Source organism: Chenopodium quinoa, unplaced genomic scaffold, assembly GCF_001683475.1.
Source record: "Chenopodium quinoa cultivar QQ74 unplaced genomic scaffold, ASM168347v1, whole genome shotgun sequence".
In the NCBI taxonomy this organism is placed as follows: Eukaryota; Viridiplantae; Streptophyta; class Magnoliopsida; order Caryophyllales; family Amaranthaceae; genus Chenopodium; species Chenopodium quinoa.
This window is the reverse complement of record NW_018744620.1, coordinates 1-11,635: the sequence shown is the minus strand read 5'-3', so window position 1 is coordinate 11,635 and position 11,635 is coordinate 1.

The following is an 11,635-nucleotide window of genomic DNA, read 5'->3' as shown; positions in this document are numbered from 1 at the left end:
TAAACTTAGCAACCCCTTCGACCATAGACTAGTTGAAATAACTCTTCCTTGTGTGCCTCTTCAGCAGGAGTCAGTGGTGTAGTCTTTCCTAATAAAGCTTGTAGCATATTAAAATTCATCTTTTTCTCTGCTAATTCAACTTTTTTTTGCTTCTCTTTTCCTTTTCCTTATCAAGTTCCAACCTCTCTTGTCGTAGATTTGCCTCCCTTTCTCTAACTTCAGTACACGCCTTTATTTGTTCACCAATGCTTAAAAATGCACTCTCGGAAACCACAGCTCTTCCCTTGCGCTTAGCCTTTGTTTTTTTCACAACGTCAGGTCTTAGTAGACCTCCTGACGAAAATCCATCAGTAGTGATTTCACCCTCACCATCCGCCCTAGACCTCTTCCCACTTCCACTACTATTTTCCTCATCATCAGCACCGCAAGCCTTTCTTTCCTCCTTTGACAAAGCCCATCTAAGCTTTGTCCTCCACTTTGGGTCTTTCTGAACCATTTCAACTCCATGGGGAAATGCAAAATTATGTTGTGGATTAGTGGAGATATAAAAGAACTTGGATGCATTTCTAATTCGGTCAGCTTCATTGTAACCACATCCACTTTCTGGAAGTTTACCCGCTTCTTCATAGCAAGAACTTCACTGTAGTAAATCAGCTGCCATCCTTCTCCAATGTGTCTCCAAACTCTTCATAGGTCTTGGGGGTAGTATATGCGGCTTCTGTTGGTGAGCTTCAGTATAAGCCGCATGTACATTTCGCTAAAGATCAGATGCTTTTTGGCTCGTACCAACCATTACATCTTCACTTATTTTTAAATATAACCCAATTAGACATTCATCCCCTACAGCTGACCAAATGCGACTTGCTTTAGCAAGTGGTTGGTTGGTCGGAATTCTTGCTGGCGGTGGAGGGTATTGAGGTGTCTCTGGAACATTTTCTTCTTGGTTCTCATCGTATTGAGAGTTGCTACCTTGATAAGCAGGAGGTGTTTGCTGATCATAGTAAGTGTTTTCAGTTGGAATTTGTACTGTTGTTCATAGTAAGTGTTTTCATTAGGAATTTGTGGAGGTGTTTGTTGTTGTGAAAGATTTTGCAAAAATGTGTTTCCTAATCTATTTAGGAAAAGTTGAAAATTTGGATTGGTTATAAAATCATCACCTAAATCAAAAAAATGTTGAGAAATTAGGGTTGTTGGGATCCATTAGATTATAGAACAAAATAACAACAATAACAAATAATTAAAAAATTATTTAGAAAGTAACACGATTTTAAAATAAAATTACCAATACACTAATAATAATATAATGAGTAATCAATAATCTATTTTTAATAATATAGATGAAAAGATAATTAATTGTGTCGTAGAATGGGGAGAAAATTAAGATAAAGAGATTTTTTGTGATTTTTGAAAGTATACAAAAATACATCAAAATAGATCTCTATTTATAGAAAATAAATTTTGTAACCGTTGGTGATTTTTTTAAATATAATTTACAACACGAAATATGGGTTTAAAATAAAAAAACCGTTGTAAAAACCGAGCAAAAATATAATTGGCTAGTAGTGCTGACAGGGACACGTGTCAGCGCCTTAGTGGCCACACTGACATGCCCTGTCAGCATTGAAAGTAATTTTTTTTTTACTTTTTCCACTTCCAAAACGTGTAGTTTTGAGGTGGGGATGATATAAGCAATTTAGTTACCGTTGCAATTTTAGCCTAGGCCCACTAGTACTGTTTATATAAATTTTGCTAATAGTATGAGCATTTTAACTTATGCTCATTGGTGGGATGAAGTATTTTATGCTTTTTGCTCACCAAAATGCTCATGAACATATTTTTTCTCACGGTTGTGAGTGCTCTAAATTCCACATACCATATATAATTACAAGTCTTATTTTTGGAAAAATTTTAATAGTTTTTTCACCAAATACTCTTGAGTTTAACATAATTCACCAAATACCACCAACATTTTTCAAATTCACCATATAACATTCAATTTTATGAAAATGTCATAACATGCTCTTTCCGTTAACTCAGTCAGTCATAAACGTCAATTGTGACACGTGTCAGCTTGTAATTGGTTCTTATTAATATTATTTATTTAATTAGTTAACTTTAGAGAAATTATTAAAAAAAAATTTAAAAAAAAATAAAAAACCATCACTAACTTAGCCACCGCCGCCCCCAACCCAGCCCCGACCCCCACCCCCGGTTGGCCGACGACCATCCCCCCTCCCTTGCTGGTGACATTCCCGACCCTAGCCACCTCTCCCTCCCGAATTCGCAGCCACCACTTGCGAATCCCCCTCTCTCTCCCGAGCCACCACACCTTAGCCGAATTCCCCAGCACCACCTTAGCCGAAATCTCCAGCCACCACCTTCGTCGGCAGCCCAAACCCTTTCCCACACGTCGCCGCCGCCCAACTTGTCGAAAACCACCACCCTGAAACCCTAAAACTCCAAAATCGAAACCCTAGATTTTGGTTTTAGGGTTTCGACGTACATGATGGTTTAGTTGGGGTGAAGATGGCACTGGGAGGGGAGAAATCAGTTCGCTGACACGGGGGAGGGGGATTTGGGCGCCGGTCGGTGGTTAGGGGACGGTTTTTCGAGGGAGATAGGTTTTTTTCGCGGCTAGTGGTTAGGTTGTTTCGTGGACAGGTGGTTCAAGGAAAAGGGAGCAGTGCCGGTGGGGGTTTCTGGTCGGATTTCGGGCCAACATGGAGGTTCTGATCGGATTCGCGCCGGCGAGTGGTGGCTAGCTGGTGGGACGTGGGTGACTGGGTTTTTTTTTCAATTTTTTGATAGTTAATTAAATAATCTTTTTAAAATTAAATAATTAAAAAGGGAACCAATTATATGTTGCCACGTAGCATTATTAGCCTTAATGACTAACGGTGTTAACGTTCGTTAGTCATTAACGGCATGTTGAAATATTTTCATAAAACAGAATATTATGTAGTGAATTTGAAAAATGTTGGTGGTATTTGGTGAATTATGTTAAAACTCAGGGGTATTTGGTGAAAAAACCGAATTTTAGATAACTAGGGATTCCAATGCGCGCGATATGATTAGCCCTTTCAGAATTATTATCGATAACCTTTTATGCCTTATGCCTTTTTGTATAATATTATATTAAAACTTTTTTGCATATAGAGGATAAATGTGTTCAATGTTGTGTAGTTGTGCAATGTTCAAAACTATAGTTGAGCTACTTTGATTTAGTGACTGAAGAGTAAAAAGATATCGATTTTGATGTACAATTATAAACGTATAATAAATTTTAAATAGCAAAATTAAAACAAAAAGAAATGGTGAGAGTATAAGATGTCTTTAAATATTGAAATAAACATAATTTTTAAAATGAATTTAGGGAATTCAAGAGACAAATTTAAGGCTTTTGAAATCAAGTGGGGGAAAATAGGTAAAAGAACATTTTTAGGGATATAAATGTCCATGCACTATTTATAAGAGTTTTGTTGAACTTTTTATAAGGTAGGGATGTTTTTATTTTATTTTATTTTCTTGTAACTTTTTAATGCTTGTCGTGTGCAACGCTTTCGTGTTTTACTCCTATTTTTTAAAGTGAATTGTTTTTCCTTGGCATGCCATGTAATTCGAGTATTTAGATTGGGTTTGGGTCGGGTCAATGTAGGTCAAGTTAGATTTGGGTCGGGTCGATGTAGGTCAAGTCAGATTTGGGTCGGGTCATGTTAGGTTAATGACTCATCTATGCGAGTCGAGATTGGGTTGGATCATGTTCGGGTCGGGTCATGCATCATATCGGGTTTGGGTTAGGTTTTGGTCAGGTCAAGTTTGGGTTGGGTCGATTTGAGTTCAAGTCAAAGCAGGTTTGTAGCCGGATATTTTAGGTTTGAGTCAATTTTGGTTTGGGTCATTTTGAGTTCAGGTTAAGTCTTGGTTAGTTCTAGTTTAAGTTTGGTCAAGTTAGGGTCAAGTTATGTAAGATTAATGGACTCATCTACTCCTTTTTTTTTTTCTTTTTTTTGAAGTGTTAAATTTATACTGCCACATAATTTTAGGCAATTTAATTGATTTATATATAATAAGAGGTAAGTGGGTTAATTGAAGTATTAAAAATTGCAAAAGAAAGATAGTAGGGTTAATAGTTTTTTGAAAAGTAATGGATATGAGATGAAATAATTAATAATAAAAAAATAAATTAGTAGTGGGTTTGGGTGTAGACCATGAGAGGAGAGAGATATAATATATAATAACATTAAGATGTAGTTTGTTGCTATAAAAGGAAGTGGAATACTTAAGAAAAAAAAAAATGATTGCATTTAGTAAGTGTAACACTTAAAATAAACGGAGAGAGTATGCGAGTTTGGTTCAGGTTGAATCATGTTCAGATCAGGTCACGTCAGGTTACTGATGTGGGTCAGGTTCATGTTGGGTTTGATTTGGTCAAATTCAGGTCGGTTCAATTCCGGTTCGACTTGACATAGTTTGATTTTGATATAGGTTTATAACATACCATCATTGTTGAATAGTATTAAGTTTGGGTAGGGTCAAGCTTTAGTTGATAAAGGGAAAATTAGGTTGCACTAACTCCCTTAATCCAAATAATATTGATAACATTAACTACCCTAATACATGTGTAGGGGCAAGCTAAGGAACAAACCATTAATAAAATACCCTAGAAATTTCCTTCTTTTAAAAATATCTTTTTACCCTTAATAAAACATTAGGAAATAACCAAAATATTACTGCTGTTTCGGGGTTTTTTGTGTCCCTCGGAGAGTTACGTCACTAAGTCTGGACTCCGAGCACCTGTACCTGCAAAACAACGGAGACTCCGGTTGGGTGGAGTTCCGCCTCCGATAATCAAGTTAGAGCGTGGACGGAGAATGTAAAAAGGTGCGGAAAGTAAAGTGAGATCTTCTCGGATTCCGAGATCAGGTGTTTTCTCTGATGTGAGAAAATTGATTATTGTGCAATCATTGAATGTTTTTCCCAAGGTGGGGTAAATCTCCCTATTTATAGGGTCATTGGAATTCGTGCTCCCGTCCTAGGTTACGGAAACCTAGGACTGATAGGTTGCGCTGCTTTTTGTCAGTCTAGGGAATTGGGCCTTGAAGGCCGCCAATTCCATGTGGAGTATCTGCCTGCCAGGTGTCTAGCCTTGGTAGGTCCACTTTGAACTCTCCCTCGGGTGACATGTGTCACACTATGGTTGGTCCACGTGGCGGGGTAAAATACCCAAGTTAACTGCCACCGTGATCGACCATGGCTTTTCAAAGTAATACAACGGAAGACTAACTTTCAAAAACTCAAATGAAATAAAATTTAGTAAAAAAAACCAAATTCAAAAAACCAAATTACATTAAACCAACAATTTGGAACTAGTAAAGGCCTTTAAAAAACAATACTAAAAATTTTAAACAATAATTGAATGTTAGTGTCAACAATTAAATAAATAATTCAATATAATAAGAAGTAAAATAAAAAAAACATATAACCCTCTTCGCTCAATCTCATAAATATAATTCAGTATATTCTTCCTGTACTTCTCTTTATTTCAACCTCACTATTCACCATCGAATGGGTCATTGTCGGGCCAAGATAAAGAAAAGGCCAAACACAAACAAGAAAATACGAAATCAGCAAAATATTGAGTATATATGCACCAATATATAGGATCAACACATCAATATGAATAATCCTAGCAATAAATAAATAAAGCATGCTAGTCATATAATACAAATCAACTTACTTTTGACTCATAATTTCATTTTTAATTTTCTATAATTAGTTTTGGATAATGCATCGAATGATTTTCCTTCCTTACCTATTCCTTATAAGGGACCTCTCACTTGGGAGCTAAATCAAGTGAGTACCACTTAGTTTCACCTTGTGACGGAATTCCAGCACATAAATAATAATAAAAGAAAGTACAACGTCATATACCCCTATAGGGTTATGGTTAAGTATAAAACCTTATAACTCCCCCATATGTTCATACTCAAGGTATATACGTTCTAAGAATTTTAGTGCGTATCCTATTTCACTTTATGTGATTAACATTTTAGACATGTGATGACCCCAAATAATCAATCAACAAATCAAACACAGCAACTTATAACACATAACTCAATTTAATTCTTAAATTAATTAGTAAGCATATATAATTTATTTTTATTAATCTTCTTTGTCTAGATTGTGCACAAAATTGCACTATTACTACCTTGGTGCATAATATTCACTAATAAACCCTCCTTAACTTAATCTCAACATATAAGTGAGTGAGTAAATTAAATAATTACTACTTGACTCAACACCATTAAATTATATGAGTGAGAAAATAAATTAAATCATGAATCATTTACAATAAATATAACTTTAGCTCTTTTCAATAATTATAAGTCTTGCTTATTAAATGACTGCCTTCTTGATATACAATATATAATAAATAATACTAACATGATTCACTTAACTTCAACTTGTATCAAGCTCATGGATAATCAAATCAATCATTCCAAACATCATATCAACATATCATGATACTAGTCTCATACTTGATACATAATTTAACTTTCTAACATGGCACCACGTATAAATTAAGTCATCCTGAGCGCATACGTACCTCATGTAGTCTTTCCAACTAGTCACAATACTAGATATTACTTAGATTTAAAGTCTCCTACAATACTAAGAAAAAAAAAAACTCAATTAATCCCTCGATTATACAAGTTTCCAACAACTTTATTAAAATAAAAACCATCTCCAAAATCTGAAATTTTAGTTTAAAACCCTTAAATCACTTTCTTTAAGTGGGTAATTAAACCCTTATGTAGAAACTCAATTCTAGTGTTTATATAAGATTCCAGCATACTTCCTAAGGTTTAAACCTTCAAATAAATCTAAAAATCCATTAAACCATTAAAAAGATTATCTTTTTTATGGGTAATCAAACCCATTTCATAGAAACCCAAAAATAGTACTTAAATAAATTTTCTAGCAATATAATTTCAACAAAAACTCTTTAAAACTCCATAAAAGCATAATCTTTTGGCTTTACTATTAATTATAAACAATGGGTATAGAAAACGGACAATTTGATTGCAATTTAGAACCCTAAAAATCAACTCTTTAATAATGTTCAAACATTAACTATAAAATTTACAAAACCTGAAATTAAAACAAATTATTATAGAAAAAATTAAAAAGAATAATCCTATCTTTGTCGTATTTGCTCAAAACAATCCCACCTTTGAGTATTCTGGAAATAATCTCACCTTTATCCCCCCATCTGCTCAAAACAATCCTTTTTACAGGTTTGTAAAATTGGTGACTGGTTTTAGAAGGTGACTTGCCACGTGTCACCTTCTAATTGGTTCTTTTTATAATAATAAAAAAAGTTATTTTTTTTTAAAAAGCCTACTTTTCGTTCCCTTCTTTCTTTTTCAATTCCCATATGAACCATCGCCCCTCCCTAGCTACCTCGTTAATTGTTGGAGCCAGCCCCACATACTTTCCACGCTGGCCAACTCATACTCATACCCATCCCCACCCCTTTCCTCTTCCTGTGTTCTTCCATTAAAAATTGCTTGTAGGTTTCATCATTGGCCGAATCAATTCATGGCTAGGGGGTGTTGTTTCATTGTCGACGACTCTGTTCGGCTTAGGGGGTTCTAACATTGGTAGGGTTTCGGGTGGTGTTGGTGGGGCCTTAGTGGTGGGGTTTTGAGGTGGGAATAGGTAGGGTCATGGTAGTGGGAGTTAAGTTGTGGTGTGGTGGTTGTGATGAGGTGTGGTGGTGTGGTGAAAGTAAGGGTGCAAGTCTGGTGAGGATTGGGGTTTCAGGTGGGGTTGTGGTGGTTATTATGGAGGGATGGTGATGGTGGTTATGATGGGGTTACTGTTTCGGGGTTTTCTTATGTCCTGCGGGGAGAGTTACAATTCCGAGACTGGAACCGGACGCCTGTACCTGCAAAATAACGGAGACTCCTGGGAGCTCCGCCTCCAACGGTCAAGTTAGTACCTGATTAAGGAGTAATTATTGCAGAAATTAAAGTGATTTGGTCTCTCTAGGTGAGAGTGTTTAATGTAGGTAATCTGCTTTGTTAGCGAGATCAGCCGGTTATTACTGTGTGTAATTAATGTGTTTTTTCCGTCATGTTTCTGTTCTCCCCCTTAATGAGGATTAAGGGAGGTATTTATAACCTTGGAAAACGTGCCCATCCTAGGTAAACCTAGGGCCGATTGGGCTTCCCTCGGAGGTTGGGCCTGGGTGGCCGGTTTTCTCCATTAGGCATGGAGTATGCCACATGTCTTGACATAACAGGTCCAAGGTGGACGAATAAGCGCGTGCCACGTGGCAAGCCCTGACAGTTCCAACTGGGGGACACTTGGCAGGACCTGATTGGTCCACGTGGCGCATTCCGATTGGTGGGAGCAAAATCCCCTAATCATTTGCCCCTCACAGGTGGCACGTGATTGGTCACGTGTTACCTGTGACAGGTGTCGCACTGTAACAGGCGACGACCTGCTACAGGTGTCAGTCGGCGAAAAGGACGAGAGATTTTCCCGCCCAAATTTTGAATTCTGAAAGTGACCCTTCGCCTTCACACTTCGCCTATATAAGGAGAGTTGTCTTGAGTCATTTTCACACTTTGAGAACTTTTGAGAACATTCGGACCCCTGAAACTTGCTCTGACATTTTGGACCTTTTCTGCCTACCGCCTGTTCTGACAAGCCGACTACACAGGATTTTCAGAACTTCATCAACCGTCACTCGTTCAGGTAACTCAGTTCTCTTACTCTTAATTTTCTTTTTATTTTCTGAAATGGCACCACGGAAGAACACGACACGACCTAGGTTAGTGATCAGCCGGTCACCGGGGACGGCTGAATCTAGGACTAGGAGTGCGCCTGCCCTTTTCCGGACCCATCTTTGCCCTTTATACAAAGTCCGACTGTATCTGTGTCTATGCAGAGCAGGATGGCCAGAACGAAAAAGACAGCTAGGATCTCAAATTCAGACGGCTCCTCCCACAGGGTGCCGCTTAGTGAAACATCTGACCAGGCGCCAGATTGTGGAAGTGAAACAAGGCGGCCTGGATGCGGCAATTCTGTGGAGGGAGTCATAGTGACCCCTTCCCATTTAACAGTTAACAAATCTGCTCCTTTTCAAAGAGAGGAGGCGGGCCCCTCCGGGAGAGGGGAGGAGTCGTCCTCTTCGGACTCGTCGGAGGACGATTCCGAGTCAAGCTCTTCTGGCCATGCTTCTTTGGGTACAGAAGAGAAAAACAGCCGCCTGCAAGAGGCGAGACTTTCTCACGCAGTTGAGGAAGGGGGACAATTAGGCGGAACCATCCGCCTCTTACGAGAGCTAAATACCCCCTACTACTGCACGGTACCTCGGGCCGAATCACAGCCATGCAAGAGAAAGTGGAGAGCTTTATTGCAAACCACACCATGGGCCCCGATTTTCTAGTTTTGTGCCGGATCCAGAAGACACAGTCGTCTAGCCGGCTGGTTCCAATTATGATAGCGCCTGCTTTGGCTGCTACGAGGCGGCCATCAAGGCAGGGCTTCGCTTCCCATTACATCCGGCTGTTCAGCGGATTTTGGATGGGTATGAGTTGGGGTTATGGCAGTTAGCCCCAAACCCCTGGGTCAACGTACTCGGCTATGTGGCCGGGTGCGAACTGCACGGGGTGGAGCCGAGCTTCGAGGCTTTCGCCCATATGAACTATCTCAGCCGGACCCCTAAGACAGGCGGTACCGGCTGGTATCAATTGACAAGCCACAGGGGCTACCTCATGACAAGAGGTAAAGCAAACAAGTGGAAGGACTGGCGGAGCACCTTCCTCATCATTGAGAGTTCAGATATTGAGCTGAACAAGCGCTTCAATAGGTGGAACAGGAATCCGCCCCTTCTTGCAGGCGGCCGCAACATGCCGCCTGTTCCCCAAGGCTAAGAAAGAGATCCTTGATAAAGGACTCTTTAAAGTAGAGTCGAGGGTCGACTCTACTTCAAGGGTACGAGAGCAAGTACCCCTGCACTGCGTCCCGAGCTTCAAGTGGCTCTATGACGAGTACTTTTTGGCCGCCTGCGCCTCAGCAGTCGGTGCTCAAGAGGTAGTCGGCCTGTCGAATACTGTTGTTCCATATATTTGTTGTTTATCTTTTATTAACTTTGCTGTTTTTTTTTGCAGCTGACGCCATGAGCAAAATCACCGCCTCCAAGACTGCGGCGGCCATGTTGCGGGCCTCTATTATGCGACAAGCTTCAACCGACTCCCCCAAAAAGGGGGCACCCTTGGTGAGCTCCGAACCTTTCACCCTCTTTTTGGAGTGTTTATGCATATACTGACTTTTTTCTTCTGTTTTAGACGGGTGCTCCAAGAGCTTCATCTTCCCAACAGCCGGACCCCAAGGCCCGGAAGACGACTGTTGGGAGCTCTCCTGGTTTTGCCAGGAAACAGGTGGCGGCTGAGAAACAGCCGGCCACTTCTTCTAAAACTCCAACTGGGCCGCCTAGAGGTATGAAGTTGTCCTTGTAAATTTTAGACTTGCTCCCTTTTTTACCAAGTCTAATCCGTTTGTTTATGCTTGATGCAGCCGGCCCCCAGGAGCCTGACTTGGTAGAGATGGCCAAGTCTATGATCAGGGCAGTTCCTCCAGCTGAAAGGGAGGCGGTCAGGGGTGTCGGCACCCTTGACCTTGACGGGATTTCAGGGGTCCTTGCTGAGGTATACTTAGCATATTTTTGAGTATTTGAATTTCTGGACGCCTGTTTTATTTTTGTTTGGAAACTGACGCCTGTTTCTTTGTACTTAGGCCCTGCTCCGAGTGAACGGCCTTCGCAAGCCGCTTGATCGGAAGAACAAAGAGGTAAAGGCTGCAAAAGCTATGGCCGCCTCTGACTGTGATATGGCAATGTTTCAAATTGCCCAAAATGAAGTTCTGACCATTGATATTCTTTATTATCAGGCGCAGGCTACCGCCGCTGTTCGGGCTCTGTTAGAGGCGGCCCAGAAGAAGAATGACGAGCTGGAGGCGACCATCACAAATCTCAAGGCCGAGCTGAAACCTCTTCGCCTGAAAATGTACTCTTACGAAGCCATGGAGAAATCCTTGGCCAGCGTAAAGGAACGCCTGGTGACCCAGGAGAAGAGTCTTACCCAAGAGCTCTCGGAAAAGGCCGAGCAAGAGAAGAAAGAGCTGGTCCGGGAGATGATGGAAGACTCCGCTCAAAACCAGCGCATGACCTGGGGCCGCCTCTTCCCCAGTGCCGATTTTGCCTCTTGGGAAAGAACGTACCGCCAGTGTTCGGATACATATAATCAAGAGATCCTGGCGGCTGCTGAAGAAGAGGCGTTGGGGGAAGCGTTGGAGGAGGAGGAGTCGGTAGTGGCGCTTGTGCCGCTTGGGGGTAAGGCATCAAAAAAGGATGCAGCTGAAGCCGAGTCCAGCAAGAAGAGTGCTGACCAGGCGGCAGCTGCTAATACTGAACTGCCCCCTTCTTAAGCTTTATGTATTCTTTCCACGGCCTGCGTGCCATTTGCTTTGTATTTACCCGGCCAGGGGGCCGGGGCTTTGTATATTTTGCTGGTCTTTAATGACCGGCTTATTTTTAATGAATTTTTGTTTTGCCTCAAATTTT